Source organism: Pygoscelis adeliae, unplaced genomic scaffold, assembly GCF_000699105.1.
Source record: "Pygoscelis adeliae isolate BGI_AS28 unplaced genomic scaffold, ASM69910v1 Scaffold55, whole genome shotgun sequence".
Classification (NCBI taxonomy): Eukaryota; Metazoa; Chordata; class Aves; order Sphenisciformes; family Spheniscidae; genus Pygoscelis; species Pygoscelis adeliae.
In genome coordinates, this window is record NW_008824804.1 from 644,542 (window position 1) to 651,164 (window position 6,623).

The window sequence follows — 6,623 nt, forward strand, 5'->3', positions numbered from 1 at the left end:
GACCCACACGGAAAAGTGCAAGTCACTACGCTACTGGGCAGCAAATTATCCATTTATAAAGGCATAGAAGTGTCACAGAAATACTATACATTTTGCAAGATTATAAACTCCTACAATGCTGATACGAACTCTCCAGGACATAAAATATCCAGACACAGATGATGATGTCTACGTTGAAGTATAACCACAGTCAGGTAATTAACGTGAACTGCCTTTAAATAGTCACATGGAGAAAAGAAAGGAATTTTTATGTTCTGGAAGGGAAAAATGTAAGAAAACCTGTATTAAATGAGCCACAGAGAATGAATTTTTAGGGTACCGTTACTCACATTTTCTCCCTTCCTGAAGACCGTGATAAAGTTGCTTTAGCTGAAGGCTTGTTTGGAGTAGGTACGCTCAAGAGTACGCAGCTGTCGTTGCCTTGATTTACCTTGATGTCCGTTCCCATGCACTTACCCATCATCTTTGTTACACGCAATGTGGAAAACTATTAAGCCTCATTTAACTTTGAAATTAGCCCTGCTCTGAGCAGTTTGGCCTAGAAAACCTCCAGAGGTCCCTTCCAACCCCAGTCATTCTTCGATTTTATGACTATTTATTGCAGTTAACACCTTTGCGTTTATAATGCCCATTTACTTATTGATCTTGGATTGTGAAAGTAGGTCACTTTCTGCTTCTCCTGTACTGCCGTATTACCACTCTGTTTTGCTTCCAGCACTATTAAGAAAAGCCGTAAGAAATTATATTGTAGTTTAGAAAGCGATTCAAGAAAACACATCTCTTGAAATCAACTTATACAAGAATTAAACTTAATGGCAGATGATGACTATTTGAAAAGAGTTTTTCGAAAATTGGGCACCATTTTATCCTTTAGAAGGGCAGGTCAAAGAGGTTTGGATACGGACAGTAAAACTAAGAAGGACTTTTTTCCCCTATAGTAATTTGGATTCAGGCACGTAGATCATATATATGAAACAAAATTAGGGAGAAACGTGCATGAAATACTACTATCAGCTAGCTGTTCCACTGTATCATTCACGCTGCCAGTACTAAAAGGGTAAAATTGGAGATGCTGTAGAGGAGGAGATACGTTCCTATCTGCTATTGGCATTCTTGCATGTTGCAACATGCGTTTCTCACTAGTCATCTATTTCCTAGGAAGAACGATTGATTTACAGGTGCGATCCCTAGAGTGAGGGACACAGTCTGAAGGTTTGACTATTACCAAGTTAAATGGAATAGATGTGGAATAGATTAGAGCATTTTCCAAATAGTAAAGCAAACCGCAGAAAATATCTCTTCTGGTTGAGAAAATTACATTATGTGGCCGTTTATTTAGTAAAAATCAGGTAAAAAGGTTCATTTAGTGCCTGCGGTTCTCCTCTCCCAATTAATCGCTGAATGTGAAAGAGTGATTAATGTAAATCACTACATGTAAGCACGTATTTCACCGTTCTGGAGGAAAGCAGAAGTGTGTCTTGGCGTTTCAAGAAGCTCTGTGGTGGGAACAGATAGTAAGGGAATCTTCTTCAGCTCAAATGGCAGGGTTTGTTTTCCTAGTAAATAATTTATATTCCTGTTGTTAGGAAGAAGTTGCGAGAGACTGTAGGAAAGCCGCGTGATAACAGCTACGAAGTCCTAAGAGGCCGCGGAGATGTTACACTCGATCTGGCACTCCTGTGATGCAGCTTACCATGATTTCCAATGTCAAGAGTCTTTCAACATGCGATTCTGCGGGCTTACAATCAAAACCGCGGGGCTACATAGCTGAGAGACTGCCTCTCCCTGCATGACGGGTGATAGCTTCTGATAAGGGAGAGCACTAAAACTGGCAATTGATTTAAAAGAGACAGAACAGATTGCACAATTGCACAATTTGTTGATTCTGCATGCTACACGCAGCCACGGCTGCTCTTTCTGTTATCTTTATTAAAAGAATGGGTTTAGGTATCCGAGAGGCTTAGTGTACAAGCTATTTTATTTTTTTGTTAGACTGTTTTTTTTCTAAAGCTGACAAGTATTTGGGCAGCGAATGTACGTTGCTTTTTTTCTCATCTGTTTTGGAAAAAGTAAAACAACGTAGAGTACTTTGGAAAGGGGGCTTGCTTGCTGCTAGTCTCTCCTACTGGCCAGATGCTTCTTCCCGTTCCATGCCAGGACAACAATTTAGCTTCAGTTTCATGCATGGAACAGCTGAGTTCTGCTTGTGAAACTGAAGCCAGGGTTTGTCTGTCCAGCTGCAGTGGAAATCTGCATTTTAAGCTGAAAGAAATGAAGGAGCCTGCATCTAGTTTCTTTTTTTCCTTTGCCACATACTTCAGGAATACTAGATTTATTTTTTTTTTTTCAAAGGGCAATTCATTATTGCCTGCAAGAACAAGCACAGCTAATGTACTTGTAAGGTAGAACAGCCTTATAATTTGTATGTACTGACTTCCACACTACTTACTTGGAAAATTAGCATTCCATTGATTGATTCATTGCACAGAAAGGGGGAGATTTGCAAAAATAACTAGCGATTTGGGATAGTTCAGTTTTCACAGAGGTCAAAGACAGTTCAGTGCTCAAATCCATTTCATTCCTCTTTGAGAGTTCCTACGTGCTGATGATCTGTATTTGATGAGCACTTACTCCCAGGAAGCTGAACAAAGTCTTGTCAGGTAATTTCACCATAAACTATTTTTTAGGATTCTCCTCGTTTCCTTCTGTTGCTTTTCCCAATGTTGCACAAGGTTGTTTTGCAAACTGTGCCTCTAGGCAAAGAAAACCCAGTGTAACTTTCGTTACAGCTTTGGAAAAATCGCTTCCTGAGAGTCTCTTTCATTCCAGTCTTTGAAAAAAAGAGTTCCCTCCAAGAAGAGAAGTCTTTCTGAGCCCTGAGTAAGCCTCAGTATGATATTTCTTCAGCGCTGTCAGCATACATCTCCCTACTGATTGCTCTGATCAGCACTCAAAGATACCTCTGTGAGGGTTTCCTCTACCAATGGCCCAAGCTCAGCCTGCCTACGGGCAGGCAGCGGAGGTGCTCCAGGCCCTTCCTCTTTTGTGATGAGCGTGACTTCTGACGAGAGCTCTGCTGCTCACCAAATTTTATGTCCGAGATCGTTTTGGAAAAGAACAAGAGGGCTTTTTCATTAATTTTTTTTTTTAAGGTTTTGTGTATTTTGTTCTTTAAACCAACATCAATATTGCCTCCTCTGGGCTGATTAAAACTTGCTTGCTATTTTAAAGATATCAGGTTAGCAATAAATATAGATAAGTTATATAATGGTTGGAGTCAAAGCACAAACACAGGGATAACTAGACTTATTCTGCGACACTACACTGAACTCGACCAGCTAAATCCAAACAGCAACTATTATTAAAAGTTTGCATGTCTCTAGCCCCTCGGGATATTCAAATGCTTTACAAAGTATTTTAATTTAGCCTCACAACCAGCCTGACATGAGGGTAAATTTATCCTTGTTCTGAAGTTGCTGTCTGCATACATCTTTGAACTCATCAAGCTTGCTTGCCCGTGCTGGACTTTGCGTGCACATAAGTTGGGTGGATATGAAAATTAGTATTAACCTTTGCATCTGTGGGTTTAACTGACTGGTCAAAAGTCATGCAGTGAATAGCGCTTGGGTCTCCAAAGCAGAACACAGAGCCAAACCACAAGACCATCTGTTTCTCCCTCTGAAGGGTGTTTAAGCAGCGTAGATAGAAATGTCCGCTGCAAAGATACACGTCCTTCCCTTTTCCACATACTGGGATTTGGCTGTGAATCCTGTAGCGACTCTTCTTTCCCTCCACTCAGCGGTAGAAAAATCAGGCATTGCGTAAGCTGAAAGGCAGGTACTACAAATAGGCCTTATATGTGGGATTTTCTTGTTTCCACTAACGTGGATCTCCCACTGGTCTAATATTTACTGGTTTGTCACCTCCCTAGAGGCCAGTCTGCGTTAAGGCAGCGGCCACCTGTGTAGTAACACTTGCATGCCGTCACACCGTCTTGGGAGCCAGGCTGGGACACACTTCATTTTGCTATGACCAGTGCAACCCCTATTGCTGTAAGCCCCCCGCACGCCTGGGCAGCGTACCTGCTGCCTGGGACAACGCAGTTGCCCTCTCAAGTCTCTTGAAAATAGACGCGCTTCATTTTCCCCCACAGGGATGAATGGGCCTTCTACCTGCCTCCGAAGCGTACCTCTTCCTTGGCTGACATGGCACTTGGAGTCTTTATACTGTTCCAAGGCATCAGATTTTTGCACAGTGTGTCAGGTCCCTGCATGCGGAACACCTGCTTGTAATGGTATAATGGCCTTCCTCCAGGTGCGCTTCATTACATTCACCGGGTAAATTTTTTCTCCTAGGTTTAATATTGCCTCTTTTGCTTTTTCCCCGGGCCACAGGCCCAAACACAGAGTTCTTGCTGGTTGTGTCCATCTCTTTCTCAGCGGTCTCTCTAAATCCCTCGGCCTTGGCAGCCACTTACTTATGGCAGCCTGCCCACCGTAAGCCTCAGCTGCTCTGGGCACATGCCGCGTCTTTCTTCTCAGAGCGTGTACAACTGTGCTGCTGTTTTGACCCCTGGGCGGTTGTGCCCAGACCTAGACCACCTCCTGCAGAGAGACCTTGCCTTCAAGCGACCACCCTGCTGGGACGACCTGCTCTCAGGTCCCTCCTGCGCCAGGTGACTCACTCCTCAGGCTCCAGGATTTCCTTCAGGAGTATCGATCCAGTAGCTGACTAGTTTGTTGCGCCACTTTCAACTCAGTTGGGTGCCGCCTCAACTGTCCCTTCCTACTGTTACTGAGGACAAAGGACTGTAATCAGAGGTATCCAGCTGAGGGCATATTCAGCACAAGACGAATAAAAGGAACTCTGTTGCGGTATGTTAGCACTAGAGGTTCCTGCCAAACCATCAATTCCACAGTCTGCTGGTCTGAGGATATGCTGCACCGCCTCGGGCTCCCAGCACTGACATGCAAAGTGTTCTGGGAAGGGCCCTGATGGAAATGCCTTGAGCAAACAGCCAGAATATGCAAGAACTGCTGTAACTGCGGGAGTGGAACAATGTCGGGACAGTGTCAGTCAGACCTCCAGCAAGAATTTCCCAGCTAGGAGCTCAAGCTCAATTATCTTCACTTGGTCACTGCCACAAACTACCAGCGCGCCAACCGATTTTGGAAAACCGTAACAGCTTTACAGACTTCTTAAACGCTGATCCTTAAACAATGAGACCCAGAAGAATTAGAATGAAATTGGGAAAGCTAGATAAAATTCCAGTGGGACTTGCCTTTCTCTGCACCTTCTTAGTTCGAAAAGGCATATATTATTTCAAGATAAAAAGTAAGAAAAATGGAAGGAAGCAGCACACAGCAAGCTTGGATTCGAAGAGCAGTTCCCCCTATGCATAGAGGAGTTTGGTTGCTGCAGCAAAAATAGCCTTTCATTTCAGTCTTATAAGCATGGCCCGAGAGTTACTACAGAAATGGTTAAAAAAGCTTATGACAGATGAATTTTTAGCAAACTAATTCAGAGTTAACTTGTCAGGAAAAAAATTCTATGCTCTCTCTATGCTTGATTTCTGTCACTGTGCTTGTTATCTTTAGAGGAAATCCTCCTTTGTGTGCTATCTGAACAGCTAATAACTACAGACACTGGAACGAGTTTAAAGAAAATGAGTTGTCTTTGCTCTGAACTTCTTGCTTTTATCTGTTAATTTCAACCTCTAGTGGCATAGCAAGGTTTTGCCACTCATCTCCACCGTGCCAGGATTTCCATGCAAAGTATTTATTCTGTTCCCAGTCTCTACTGTACAGTATTATAACACACCCCCAGCCCCTTCCGAAAAAAAAAAAGACAAAAAAAAAAAAAAAAGACTTAAGTTACAAAAAATTTGAACGCTCACAAGTTTAGTCGTCTAGTTCTTAAGTGGAGCGGACAAAAGGAATAAATGGAGCTGTGAGGAAACAGCTTCCCTGGCGATTCAGGCGTCTCTACCTTCTGCGACGTCAGTGGGACTGCCAGACAGAGCCTGCCATCTGGAAACGAGAAGAAAAAAGGACAGTGAATCCCTGCTGCAGGCTTTTGTGCTGGGGAAAGGCCTCAGTAAGCGAATAAAGCAAGTAAAGGGTAAATTCCTGTTCGCATCTTGCACGGCAGTAAATAAGGCAACTCCGGCGGTGACAGGGAGCTCTGTCCCAGCAAACACAGGCCGGGAGACACGGTACGGGCAGCGAGAGCTTGGCGCTTTTGCCGAGTGTCCGCACAAGGCCGTCTTTATAAATAAACGCCTTTGCTTATTGTTTCGCGAGTGTTTTAAATAAAACTTTAGAGCTTTAACCTGCCTGCTGCCACGGTGTCGCGGGCAAACACAGGCCGGGAGACACGGTACGGGCAGCGAGAGCTTGGCGCTTTTGCCGAGTGTCCGCACAAGGCCGTCTTTATAAATAAACGCCTTTGCTTATTGTTTCGCGAGTGTTTTAAATAAAACTTTAGAGCTTTAACCTGCCTGCTGCCACGGTGTCGCGGGGGGGGGGGCGAACTTAACCTCCTTTGATGTTGGGGCTGCTGGAAGGCGCAGACAGACGCCGCGGGCGCCCACACCCCCGCCTGCAGGGGAAAGGCGTGCGGAG

General features: G+C 44.1%; 1 long non-coding RNA gene across 1 annotated transcript in view; it reads right to left on the bottom strand.

Moving 5' to 3' along the window:
- LOC103916940 overlaps positions 1–6,617 on the bottom strand; it is a 14,486-nt gene extending 7,869 nt beyond the window's left edge. Inside the window, exons 1-2 of the long non-coding RNA XR_663606.1 lie at positions 6,500–6,617; positions 5,897–6,029 (exon numbers count right to left, since the gene is read on the bottom strand). This is a non-coding gene — a long non-coding RNA (uncharacterized LOC103916940). The remainder of the gene's footprint in view (positions 1–5,896; positions 6,030–6,499) is intronic.
- Between the last annotated feature and the right edge of the window lie 6 nt (positions 6,618–6,623).